Source organism: Hyla sarda, chromosome 4 (assembly GCF_029499605.1).
Source record: "Hyla sarda isolate aHylSar1 chromosome 4, aHylSar1.hap1, whole genome shotgun sequence".
Classification (NCBI taxonomy): domain Eukaryota; kingdom Metazoa; phylum Chordata; class Amphibia; order Anura; family Hylidae; genus Hyla; species Hyla sarda.
Window position 1 is genome coordinate 419615799 of NC_079192.1, and position 14983 is coordinate 419630781.

The 14983-nt window shown below is 39.7% G+C and overlaps 2 protein-coding genes across 3 annotated transcripts in view; one reads left to right on the forward strand and one right to left on the reverse strand.

Annotated features, from left to right (window-relative positions):
* TMEM213 (transmembrane protein 213) overlaps positions 1–4929 on the reverse strand; it is a 47143-nt gene extending 42214 nt beyond the window's left edge. Inside the window, exon 1 of the mRNA XM_056517985.1 lies at positions 4853–4929. The gene's annotated coding sequence lies outside the window, so the exon portion shown is untranslated. The remainder of the gene's footprint in view (positions 1–4852) is intronic.
* A 43-nt stretch (positions 4930–4972) lies between these two features.
* Positions 4973–14983, forward strand: part of SVOPL (SVOP like) — a 28292-nt gene continuing 18281 nt past the window's right edge. For both annotated transcript variants that reach the window (XM_056517980.1, XM_056517981.1), the window contains exon 1: positions 4973–5110. The gene's annotated coding sequence lies outside the window, so the exon portion shown is untranslated. The remainder of the gene's footprint in view (positions 5111–14983) is intronic.

The following is a 14983-nucleotide window of genomic DNA, read 5'->3' on the forward strand; positions in this document are numbered from 1 at the left end:
ACGGCGCTCCCATCATAGATCGGTATACGGCGCTCCCATCATAGATCGGTATACGGCGCTCCCATCATAGATCGGTATACGGCGCTCCCATCATAGATCGGTATACGGCGCTCCCATCATAGATCGGTATACGGCGCTCCCATCATAGATCGGTATACGGCGCTCCCATCATAGATCGGTATACGGCGCTCCCATTATAGATCGGTATACGGCTCTCCCATTATAGATCGGTATACGGCTCTCCCATTATAGATCGGTATACGGCGCTCCCATTATAGATCGGTATACGGCGCTCCCATTATAGATCGGTATACGGCGCTCCCATTATAGATCGGTATACGGCGCTCCCATTATAGATCGGTATACGGCGCTCCCATTATAGATCGGTATACAGCGCTCCCATCATAGATCGGTATACAGCGCTCCCATTATAGATCGGTATACAGCGCTCCCATTATAGATCTGTATACGGCGCTCCCATTATAGATCGGTATACGGCGCTCCCATTATAGATCGGTATACAGCGCTCCCATTATAGATCGGTATACAGCGCTCCCATTATAGATCAGTATACAGCGCTCCCATTATAGATCCGTATACAGCGCTCCCATTATAGATCGGTATACGGCGCTCCCATTATAGATCGGTATACGGCGCTCCCATTATAGATCGGTATACAGCGCTCCCATTATAAATCAGTATACAGCGCTCCCATTATAGATCAGTATACAGCGCTCCCATTATAGATCGGTATACAGCGCTCCCATTATAGATCAGTATACGGCGCTCCCATTATAGATCAGTATACAGCGCTCCCATTATAGATCGGTATACAGCGCTCCCATTAGGAGACGGTATATATGTATGAGGAGACGGTATATATGTATGAGGAGACTGTATATGTATGAGGAGACGGTATATATGTATGAGGAGACTGTATATATGTATGAGGAGACTATATATATGTATGAGGAGACGGTATATATGTATGAGGAGACGGTATATATATGTATGAGGAGACTATATATATGTATGAGGAGACTGTATATATGTATGAGGAGACTATATATATGTATGAGGAGACGGTATATATGTGTATGAGGAGACGGTATATATGTGTATGAGGAGACGGTATATATGTGTATGAGGAGACGGTATATATGTGTGAGGAGACTATATGTGTATGAGGAGACGGTATATATGTGTATGAGGAGACGGTATATATGTATGAGGAGATGGTATATATGTGTATGAGGAGACGGTGTATATATATGTGTGAGGAGACGGTATATGTGTGTATGAGGAGACGGTATATATGTGTGAGGAGACGGTATATATATTTATGAGGAGACAGTATATATGTGTGAGGAGACTGTATATATATATATGTATGAGGAGACAGTATGTATGTGTGAGGAGACAGTATGTATGTGTGAGGAGACGGTATATATGTGTGAGGAGACGGTATATATATGTATGAGGAGACGGTATATATGTGTATGAGGAGACGGTATATATGTGTATGAGGAGACGGTATATATGTGTGAGGAAACTGTATATATGTATGAGGAGACGGTATATATGTGTGTGAGGAGACGGTATATATGTGTGAGGAAACTGTATATATGTGTGAGGAGACGGTATGTATATATGTGTGTGAGGAGACGGTATATATGTGTGAGGAAACTGTATATATGTGTGAGGAGACGGTGTATATATATGTGTGAGGAGACGGTATAAATGTGTATGAGGAGACGGTATATATGTATGAGGAGACGGTATATATGTGTGAGGAAACTGTATATATGTGTGAGGAGACGGTATATATGTGTATGAGGAGACGGTATATATGTGTATGAGGAGACGGTATATATGTGTATGAGGAGACGGTATATATGTGTATGAGGAGACGGTATATATGTGTATGAGGAGGCGGTATATATGTGTATGAGGAGACGGTATATATGTGTGTATGAGGAGACGGTATATATATGTGTGAGGAGACTGTATATATGTGTGAGGAGACGGTATATATGTGTGAGGAGACGGTATTTATGTGTCTGAGGAGACGGTACATATGTGTCTGAGGAGACGGTATATATGTGTCTGAGGAGACGGTATATATGTGTGTGAGGAGACGGTATATATGTGTGTGAGGAGACGGTATATATGTGTGTGAGGAGACGGTATATATGTGTGTGAGGAGACGGTATATATGTGTGAGGAAACTGTATATATGTGTGAGGAGACGGTATATATGTGTGAGGAGACGGTATATATGTGTATGAGGAGACGGTATATATGTGTATGAGGAGACGGTATATATGTGTATGAGGAGACTGTATATATGTGTGTATGAGGAGACGGTATATATATGTGTGAGGAGACGGTATATATGTGTGAGGAGACGGTATATATGTGTGAGGAGACGGTATATATGTATGAGGAGACTGTATATATGTATGAGGAGACTGTATATATGTGTGTATGAGGAGACGGTATATATGTGTATGAGGAGACGGTATATATGTGTGAGGAGACGGTATATATGTGTGAGGAGACTGTATATATGTGTCTGAGGAGACGGTATATATGTGTGTGAGGAGACGGTATATATGTGTGTGAGGAGACGGTATATATGTGTGTGAGGAGACGGTATATATGTGTCTGAGGAGACGGTATATATATGTGTGAGGAGACGGTATATATATGTATGAGGAAACTGTATATATGTGTGAGGAGACGGTATATATGTGTGAGGAGACGGTATATATATGTGTGAGGAGACGGTATATATATGTGTGAGGAGACGGTATATATATGTGTGAGGAGACGGTATATATATGTATGAGGAAACTGTATATATGTGTGAGGAGACGGTATATATGTGTATGAGGAGACGGTATATATATGTGTGAGGAGACGGTATATATATGTGTGAGGAGACGGTATATATATGTATGAGGAAACTGTATATATGTGTGAGGAGACGGTATATATGTGTGAGGAGACGGTATATATGTGTGAGGAGACGGTATATATATGTGTGAGGAGACGGTATATATATGTGTGAGGAGACGGTATATATATGTGTGAGGAGACGGTATATATATGTGTGAGGAGACGGTATATATATGTGTGAGGAGACGGTATATATATGTGTGAGGAGACGGTATATATATGTGTGAGGAGACGGTATATATGTGTGAGGAGACGGTATATATGTGTGAGGAGACGGTATATATGTGTGAGGAAACTGTAGATATGTGTGAGGAGACGGTATATATATGTATGAGGAGACGGTATATATGTGTGAGGAGACGGTATATATGTGTGAGGAGACTGTATATATGTGTGAGGAGACTGTATATATGTGTGAGGAGACGGTATATATGTGTGAGGAGACGGTATATATGTGTGAGGAGACGGTATATATGTGTGAGGAGACTGTATATATATATGTGTGAGGAGACGGTATATATGTGTGAGGAGACTATATATGTGTATGAGGAGACGGTATATATATATGTATGAGGAGACTGTATATGTATGTGTGAGGAGACGGTATATATGTGTATGAGGAGACGGTATATATGTGTATGAGGAGACGGTATATATATGTGTGAGGAGACTGTATATATATATATATATATGTATGAGGAGACTGTATATATATGTATGAGGAGACGGTATATATATGTGTGAGGAGACGGTATATATGTGTGAGGAGATGGTATATATGTGTGAGGAGACTATATATGTGTATGAGGAGACGGTATATATATGTGTATGAGGAGACTATATATATATGTATGAGGAGACGGTATATATATGTGTGAGGAGACTGTATATATATGTATGATGAGACGGTATATATATGTGTGAGGAGACTGTATATATATGTATGAGGAGACGTATATATGTGTATGAGGAGACGGTATATATATGTGTAAGGAGACTGTATATATATATATATATATATATATATATACATATATATGTATGAGGAGACTGTATATGTGTATGAGGAGACTGTATATATGTGTATGGGGAGACTGTATATATATGTATGAGGAGATGGTATATATATGTATGAGGAGACGGTATATATATGTGTGAGGAGACTGTATATATATGTATGAGGAGACGGTATATATATGTGTGAGGAGACTGTATATATATGTATGAGGAGACGGTATATATATGTATGAGGAGACGGTATATATATGTATGAGGAGACGGTATATATGTGTGAGGAGACTATATATGTGTATGAGGAGACGGTATATATATGTGTGAGGAGACGGTATATATGTATGAGGAGACGGTATATATATGTGTGAGGAGACTGTATATATATATGTATGAGGAGACGGTATATATGTGTATGAGGAGACGGTATATATGTGTATGAGGAGACGGTATATATATGTGTGAGGAGACTGTATATATATATATATATATGTATGAGGAGACGGTATATATGTGTATGAGGAGACGGTATATATGTGTATGAGGAGACGGTATATATATGTGTGAGGAGACTGTATATATATATATATATATATGTATGAGGAGACGGTATATATATGTATGAGGAGACGGTATATATGTGTATGAGGAGACGGTATATATGTGTATGAGGAGACGGTATATATATGTGTGAGGAGACTGTATATATATATATATATGTATGAGGAGACGGTATATATATGTATGAGGAGACGGTATATATGTGTATGAGGAGACGGTATATATGTGTATGAGGAGACGGTATATATGTGTATGATTTAGTTCAGGAATCATATGGAGCTGTGTGACCCCCATGGGACCCTCCTGGCAGCCATTTTACCTTCTATCATCCAGCTCTTCCATCCATCTCCCATAGCAACCGATCACATGACAGCTCTAACACTTAATAAACACGACAATATGAAAGCAGCGATCTGATTGGTTGTCACTTCTCACTGACTCCAATTTCATTTCTTCTCCTTCATTTTCCGGTAATTTTCCTTTAAGAAGGTGACAGAGGGGCGGAGCCTGAGCAGGTACCTGAGATCACGTCTTACAACTCCTTAGAGTGAAGACAAGTGCACGACCGGGGCCACAGGTAAGAGACACAACTACTACTCCCATCAGGTACAACTACACTGATCAGATACAACTACTCCTATCATATACTACTACTACTACTCCCATCAGGTACAACTACACTGATCAGATACAACTACTCCTATCAGATACTACTACTACTACTCCCATCAGGTACAACTACACTGATCAGATACAACTACTCCTATCAGATACTACTACTACTACTCCCATCAGGTACAACAACACTCATCAGATACAACTACTCCTATCATATACTACTACTACTACTACTCCCATCAGGTACAACTACACTGATCAGATACAACTACTCCTATCAGATACTACTACTACTCCCATCAGGTACAACTACACTCATCAGATACAACTACTCCTATCATATACTACTACTACTACTCCCATCAGGTACAACTACACTGATCAGATACAACTACTCCCATCACATACTACTACTCCCATCACATACTACTACTCCCATCACATACTACTACTCCCATCAGATACAACTACTCCTATGAGATACTACTACTACTACTCTCATCAGATACAACTACTCCTATCAGATACTACTACTACTACTACTACTACTCCCATCAGGTACAACTACACTGATCAGATACAACTACTCCCATCACATACTACTACTCCCATCACATACTACTACTCCCATCAGATACAACTACTCCTATGAGATACTACTACTACTACTCTCATCAGGATAACTACTCCCATCACATACTACTACTCCCATCAGATACAACTACTCCTATGAGATACTACTACTACTACTCTCATCAGATACAACTACTCCTATCAGATACTACTACTACTACTCCCATCAGGTACAACTACACTGATCAGATACAACTACTCCTATCATATACTACTACTACTACTCCCATCAGGTACAACTACACTCATCAGATACAACTACTCCTATCAGATACTACTACTACTCCCATCAGGTACAACTACACTGATCAGATACAACTACTCCCATCACATACTACTACTCCCATCACATACTACTACTCCCATCAGATACAACTACTCCTATGAGATACTACTACTACTACTCTCATCAGGATAACTACTCCCATCACATACTACTACTCCCATCAAGAACAACTACACTGATCAGATACTACTACTCCTATCATATACTACTACTCCTATCAGATAAAACTACTACTCCCATCAGGATAACTACTCCCATCACATACTTCTACTCCCATCAGGTACAACTACTATCAGATACAACTACTACTCCCATCAGAATAACTACTCCCATCACATACTACTACTCCCATCAGGTACAGCTACTACTCCCATCAGATACAACTACTACTCCCATCAGATACAACTACACTGATCAGATACAACAACTCCTATCAGATACTACTACTCCAATCAGGAAAACTACTGCCATCACATACTACTACTCCCATCAGGTACAACTACACTGATCAGATACAACTACTACTCCCATCAGGCACAACTACACTGATCAGATACAACTACTACTCCCAGCAGGTACAACTACAATGCTAATATACAACTACTCCTATCAGATACTATTACTACTCCCATCAGGATAACTACTCCCATCACATACTACTACTCCCATCAGGTACAACTACACTGATCAGATACAACTACTCCTATCAGATACTATTACTACTCCCATCAGGATAACTCCTCCCATCAGAAACAACTGTTCTCATCAGAGACAACTATTCCCATCAGGATAACTACTCCCATCCAACACAACTACTACTCCCATGAGATACTACTACACTAATCAAATACTACTACTCCCATCAGATACTACTAATCCCATCAGGATAACTCCTCCCATCAGCATAACTCCTCCCATCAGGATAACTACTCCCATCAGGATAACTACTCCCATCAGCATAACTCCTCCCATCAGGATAACTACTCACATCAGATACAACTACCTCCATCAGAAAACCTACTCCCATCAGATACAGCTACACCTATTAGATACAACAACTACTCCCATCAGAAACAACTACTCCGATCAGGATAACTTCTCCCACCAGATGCAATTTCACCGATCAGGATAAAACTCCCTTTAGATTCAACTTCTACAATTAAATAAAACTCTTCCCAACAGATACAACAAATTACCGGATACAACAAATTACCGGATACAACAAATTACCGGATACAACAAATTACCGGATACAACAAATTACCGGATACAACAAATTACCGGATACAACAAACTACCAGATACAACAAATTACCGGATACAACAAATTACCACATACAACAAATTACCAGATACAACAAATTACCAGATACAACAAATTACCACATACAACAAATTACCGGATACAACAAATTACCGGATACAACGAATTACCAGATACAACAAATTACCACATACAACAAATTACCACATACAACAGATTACCAGATACAACAAATTACCACATACAACAGATTACCACATACAACAAATTACCACATACAACAAATTACCGGATACAACAAATTACCAGATACAACAAATTACCACATACAACAAATTACCACATACAACAAATTACCACATACAACAAATTACCGGATACAACAAATTACCACATACAACAAATTACCGGATACAACAAATTACCGGATACAACAAATTACCACATACAACAAATTACCAGATACAACAAATTACCAGATACAACAAATTACCACATACAACAAATTACCGGATACAACAAATTACCGGATACAACGAATTACCAGATACAACAAATTACCACATACAACAAATTACCACATACAACAGATTACCAGATACAACAAATTACCACATACAACAGATTACCACATACAACAAATTACCACATACAACAAATTACCACATACAACAAATTACCGGATACAACAAATTACCACATACAACAAATTACCGGATACAACAAATTACCACATACAACAAATTACCGGATACAACAAATTACCAGATACAACAAATTACCGGATACAACAAATTACCACATACAACAAATTACCACATACAACAAATTACCACATACAACAAATTACCGGATACAACGAATTACCGGATACAACAAATTACCACATACAACAAATTACCGGATACAACAAATTACCGGATACAACAAATTACCGGATACAACAAATTACCGGATACAACAAATTACCGGATACAACAAATTACCACATACAACAAATTACCGGATACAACAAATTACCACATACAACAAATTACCAGATACAACAAATTACCAGATACAACAAATTACCAGATACAACGAATTACCAGATACAACAAATTACCGGATACAACAAATTACTACATACAACAAATTACCAGATACAACAAATTACCGGATACAACAAATTACCGGATACAACAAATTACCAGATACAACAAATTACCACATACAACAAATTACCACATACAACAAATTACCACATACAACAAATTACCACATACAACAGATTACCAGATACAACAAATTACCAGATACAACAAATTACCGGATACAACAAATTACTACATACAACAAATTACCAGATACAACAAATTACCAGATACAACAAATTACCAGATACAACAAATTACCAGATACAACAAATTACCACATACAACAAATTACCAGATACAACAAATTACCACATACAACAAATTACCGGATACAACAAATTACCACATACAACAAATTACCAGATACAACAAATTACCAGATACAACAAATTACCAGATACAACGAATTACCAGATACAACAAATTACCGGATACAACAAATTACTACATACAACAAATTACCAGATACAACAAATTACCGGATACAACAAATTACCGGATACAACAAATTACCGGATACAACAAATTACCGGATACAACAAATTACCACATACAACAAATTACCACATACAACAAATTACCACATACAACAAATTACCACATACAACAGATTACCAGATACAACAAATTACCAGATACAACAAATTACCGGATACAACAAATTACTACATACAACAAATTACCAGATACAACAAATTACCAGATACAACAAATTACCAGATACAACAAATTACCAGATACAACAAATTACCACATACAACAAATTACCAGATACAACAAATTACCACATACAACAAATTACCGGATACAACAAATTACCAGATACAACGAATTTAGAGAAGAACAATAGGGAGACTGCAGGTGTAACATATATATATCTACACACATATAGGGGAGTCAGAACATATACAATGTATACAGCAGATATCTCATTAATGCTATATTTGTGGGTGTCGTCAGGTAAATATGTGATATCTATGCTGCATGTTATTACCGCCACCCCCCACCCCGACTACGACTACAGGGAGATAAACACCCACTAAATATAGTGCCCTGCCTCATGCGCCGGCTCCATAATCCAACAGCAATGTCACTATATACCGCCACCCCAAACTATATACCTACATCTGAGAGAGAGAACAAATATTCTTACATACAGGAGCAGTATTATAGTAGTTATATTCTTGTATATAGTGGGCAGTATTATAGTAGTTATATTCTTGTATATAGTGGGCAGTATTATAGTAGTTATATTCTTGTATATAGGAGCAGTACTATAGTAGTTATATTCTTGTATATAGTGGGCAGTATTATAGTAGTTATATTCTTGTATATAGGAGCAGTATTATAGTAGTTATATTCTTGTATATAGGGGGCAGTATTATAGTAGTTATATTCTTGTATATAGGAGGCAGTATTATAGTAGTTATATTCTTGTATATATAGGAGCAGTATTATAGTAGTCATATTCTTGTATATAGGAGCAGTATTATAGTAGTTATATTCTTGTATATAGGAGCAGTATTATAGAAGTTATATTCTTGTATATAGGGGGTGATATTATAGTAGTTATATTCTTGTATATAGGAGCAGTATTATAGTAGTTATATTCTTGTGTATAGGAGGCAGTATTATAGTAGTTATATTCTTGTATATAGTGGGCAGTATTATAGTAGTTATATTCTTGTATATAGGAGCAGTATTATAGAAGTTATATTCTTGTATATAGGGGGTGATATTATAGTAGTTATATTCTTGTATATAGGAGCAGTATTATAGTAGTTATATTCTTGTGTATAGGAGGCAGTATTATAGTAGTTATATTCTTGTGTATAGGAGGCAGTATTATAGTAGTTATATTCTTGTATATAGGAGCAGTATTCTAGTAGTTATATTGTTGTATATAGGGGCAGTATTATAGTAGTTATATTCTTGTATATAGGGGCAGTATTATAGTAGTTATATTCTTGTATATAGGAGCAGTATTATAGTAGTTATATTTTTGTGTATAGGAGGCAGTATTATAGTAGTTATATTCTTGTATATAGGAACAGTATTATAGTAGATATATTCTTGTATATAGGAGCAGTATTATAGTAGTTATATTCTTGTATATAGGAGCAGTATTATAGTAGTTATATTCTTGTATATAGGAGCAGTATTACAGTAGTTATATTCTTGTATATAGGAGGCAGTATTATAGTAGTTATATTCTTGTATATAGGAGCAGTATTATAGTAGTTATATTCTTGTATATAGGGGACAGTATTATAGTAGTTATATTCTTGTATATAGGAGCAGTATTATAGTAGTTATATTCTTGTATATAGGAGCAGTATTATAGTAGTTATATTCTTGTATATAGTGGGCAGTATTATAGTAGTTATATTCTTGTATATAGGAGGCAATTTTTATTGTGAAAACAAACAAAATTACAATTAACAAATTCTTACAATGCAAAACAAAAATTACAAGCATTGTACACACAATGACTACTCAACTAGAGTATGTACAGAGTAATATTAAACTTAGAAAGTCCACATTTGCTGGAAAAGGAAAAACACAAAAAATTTAATAAAATAACATGACATCATCTGTGTTAAACCAAAGAGACATTCCTCCATAATTTCCCATTATTTTGGTTTCTCCGTATCTCTAATGACTTTACCCACTGGAGCTCGGACATGATCTGTCTTACTGCTGTGATGTGGTGGAATGGCTCGTTGTGTATGGACACTCTAGTTCTCATGTGCCAATGGTAATATTTAATGATTGTTATAATTATGTACATTGTCCCCCTGTCTACAGTCCTGTTACTGGATGGTACAGCATATATGATGTCAGGATACGTCAGGTTCTGCAGTAATGGGATGTTCAGCTTACTGGACACTTCTTCCCATATCCTCCTCCCGCCCCTGCAGTCAGATATGAAATGCTCCATAGTCTCCTCCTGCTGACAACCCAGAGGACAGTTCCTATCTGAGACACTTAGATATTTCAGGTTACCCCTGACAAAGAGCCTCCCATGGAGCGACAGCCAAGCTATGTCAAAGAATTTTGCGGGGAGTCGTTTCCCATTGAGGAACTTAAGACTTTCTTGTAAAGTGCTGGTCACACAGTCCCTCAAGGCAAGTGGAGAGCAGAAGAAAGCCCTACAAACCCTTAAGTATAGATCCTTCCTTGGCTTAATCTCTATATAGGACTTCTCAATGCGCCATCTCTTCAGACATCTGAGCCCGTATTCCAGGTACGGGGGGAGGTAGTCACGCGTCCATCTCCCCCTCTTGAGACTGCCGCCTCGCACCCAAGACTCTGCAAAAGGCAATATCCAGTCCCTGATACTATTCGCCCACAGAGAGCTGTTTGAGTCCATGCAACCAAAATTAACTTTTAGAAACATGGAGTCAAAGAACACCCTTGGATTCAGCATATACAACCCACCCTCTCTCCTCTGTAGGTAGGTGACCTCTCTTTTTATCAGGTTCAACCTGTTCCCCCAGAACATTTGGAAAAACAGGCTAAAGAGCCGAGCAGAGAAAGATTCTGGCAAAGGAAAAACAACAGAGACATACAAAAAGACGGGGACCAGGTAAGTCTTCAACATTTTAACCCTTTCTCTATAGGTCAGCCTCCAGTTCTTCCATCGCTGAACCTTTGCATTTCCGGCTTCCAACTTCTCTTCCCAATTTAATTTGGCGTTATCGTCCCTCCCGAATTTGACCCCTAGGATTTTAATATAGGAGGAGGCTCTCACAAATTGGGGCAGATCAAAGTCTGGATCAGAATCAGATATCCAGAGAGCTTGACTCGTCTCAAGGTTGACCAGAGACCCTGAGGCCTCCGAGTAACTTCTGATGGCCGCAGACAACATCTCCACCTCACGAGGCTCAGATATCACTACAGTCACATCATCCGCGTAGGCAACAACACTCAGGGGCAGGCAGTGGGGGACCGGCACCCCCTGAAAACCACACTCCTACAGTGACCTCAGAAACGGGTCTAAGGCAAACACATACAGCAGCGGACTCAGTGGGCAACCTTGTCTCACCCCCGCCTCAACCCTGAACGTGTCACCCTGCCAACCATTGATCAGAGGAAAGCTCTCAGCCTCACAATACAAAGTCTTCAGCCAATCGATGAATTGTCCTGGAATACCGTACTTTGACAAAGTGGCCCATAGATACTCGTGATCTACTCTGTCAAAGGCTTTAGCCTGGTCAAGACTCACAACATATCTCCCACACCTCAGGGCTTTACATCTCTCAAACATCTCCCTTATGGAGCTCACTGCCCCAGAGATGTTCCGCCCTTTTACTGTGCCATACTGACAGCCTGCCAACAGTGCCGGGGACAGACAAACTAACCTAGAAAACAGGATTTTTGCCAGAATCTTCCTGTCGACATTCAAGAGGGCAATCGGCCTCCAGTTCTTGATGTCACTCGGCTCTTTACCTTTAGACAGCAGAATCAGCGAGGACACTCTCATGGATGGAGGCATCAGGTGACTTTCTAGACAATTTGTGTAAACATCCACGAGGATTGGGGCCAAGAGGTCTCTGAATGTCTTATAGAATTCTGCTGTTATCCCATCTGGACCTGGTGCCTTCTTCACATGTAACTTATCAATGGCCTCTTTGACCTCTGCCACCGTCAATTCTGCTGTCAAAGGAGAAAAGTCCAAATCATTAGTATCAGGGAGCGCAGTTGTCTCCAAGAATTGGGTCATCTTGTCTCTATCCAAAACCTTCCTCTGAAACAAGTCAGCATAGTACGATCTCACCACCCCCAGGATACCCTCCCGAGATTCCTGCAAAACACCCTGGGAGTCAGTGAGACCGGTGACAGATTTATTTGCCACCCGCTCCCGGCAATTCTCAAAGGGATCAGGAGACCCTAAGGACCCATAATCCCTTTCAAGAACCAGGGAGGTATACCTGCTGTACTGATACTGCCTTATCTCAGATTTCAGCCGGTCTATCCTTTGTTGGTCCCCACCCGCCGAATATAGTGACTCCAATTCTTTGCGCAGCTTGAGATACTGGCCATACTTACTCTTCCCCTTTATAACTGACAGTCTCTTTAAGAGGGTTCTGATCTCATCCTTGACATCCTCCCACCAGGCGGCCATATCATCATAGAAGTCCACCCTCTCTAGTTGACCCTGTATAAGAGAGTGAACCTGCCTCTGCACAGAAGGATCCTCTAATAGACTGGAATTCAGTCTCCACAACCCTCTACCTGTCTCAGGACCCTGTGTGACACCCAAACAGAAATATAAGGCCAGATGGTCAGAATAAGGGACGATCTTTTCATCTTTCTCACCAATCGTCTCTGTAGGACTAACCAGAGCCAAATCTATCCTACTGCTTCTTCCACCACAAAAATAGGTAAACTTTGCCTTCCGACCACCCTGCACAAACACATCTGACAACCCGGCCTGTAGAATGATTTGGTTTAAGACCTTGGAGTCTCGTGTTAGAGGTCTATTAGAGGATCTGTCACTAGTTGTTCTGGAGGCATTAAAATCTCCAGCCAAGATGACAGGGACAGATGTAAAGAGATATGGCTTCACTTCATTATAAAGGTTAACCCTTTCAGTCACTGTCTGTGAACCATAGATATTAATGAGTCGGAGCCTTCTACCCCGAATAGTAACTTCTAGCATTAGGCACCTTCCCATCAATACCTCTGTTAGCCTATGTACAGTTACATCATTGGTGGTAAAGAGGATAGAGACCCCGGCACTTGGTTCCACAGCCAGTGACCAAAAGGATGGACCAGACCGCCATTCACGCTCTGCTTCACGTAACAGTCCTTGAGTATTTAAACGTGTCTCCTGTAAGAAGAAGATGTCAGCATCAATAGACTTTAGATGGTCATATACGACGTGTCTGGTCCTCCTCACTCTGACACTGTTCACATTACTGGAGAACACTTTAAGGGTAAAGTCGGCCATCATAACAAAGGAAAGCAGAAGAAGCAGAGATGTCACCCCCATCATCACAGATCTGAGTCCGAGCCCTCCTGCTGACCACCTGTTTCCATGTCCGATTCGGACAGACGTTTATCCCGTGGGGGTCTCCTTTTTGTGGGGGGATCACCCTCTTGGTCCTCATTAAATTAATCTACCACTCGCTTCAACTCCCTCTCCATCTCTTCCTCAGTGTCTGACTCTGACAACACACTGTACCTATTTGTGATGGTCATTACACCTGACCCGGGGTCTACTTTCTTTTTGGAGGGCTTTTGGACAGTGGTCCATCCCTCCTCAGGCTTACGGCTGGTTTTGTCTTTTTTCCGTCTCTTCTGCGGATTTATTGATGCTGGGGCGGAAGAAGACATGGCCACAACCTGCTCAGTGACCTCCCTGTTCCCCTCAGTGGCTCCTGGCTGGGACTGGTCGGGCACTGTGTCACCAATATTGTCACCCATATTGTCACCCCTAGTGTCACCTACAGTGTCACCCATATTGTCACCCCTAGTGTTATGCTGAGGCTCGGGCTGTGTCACTGC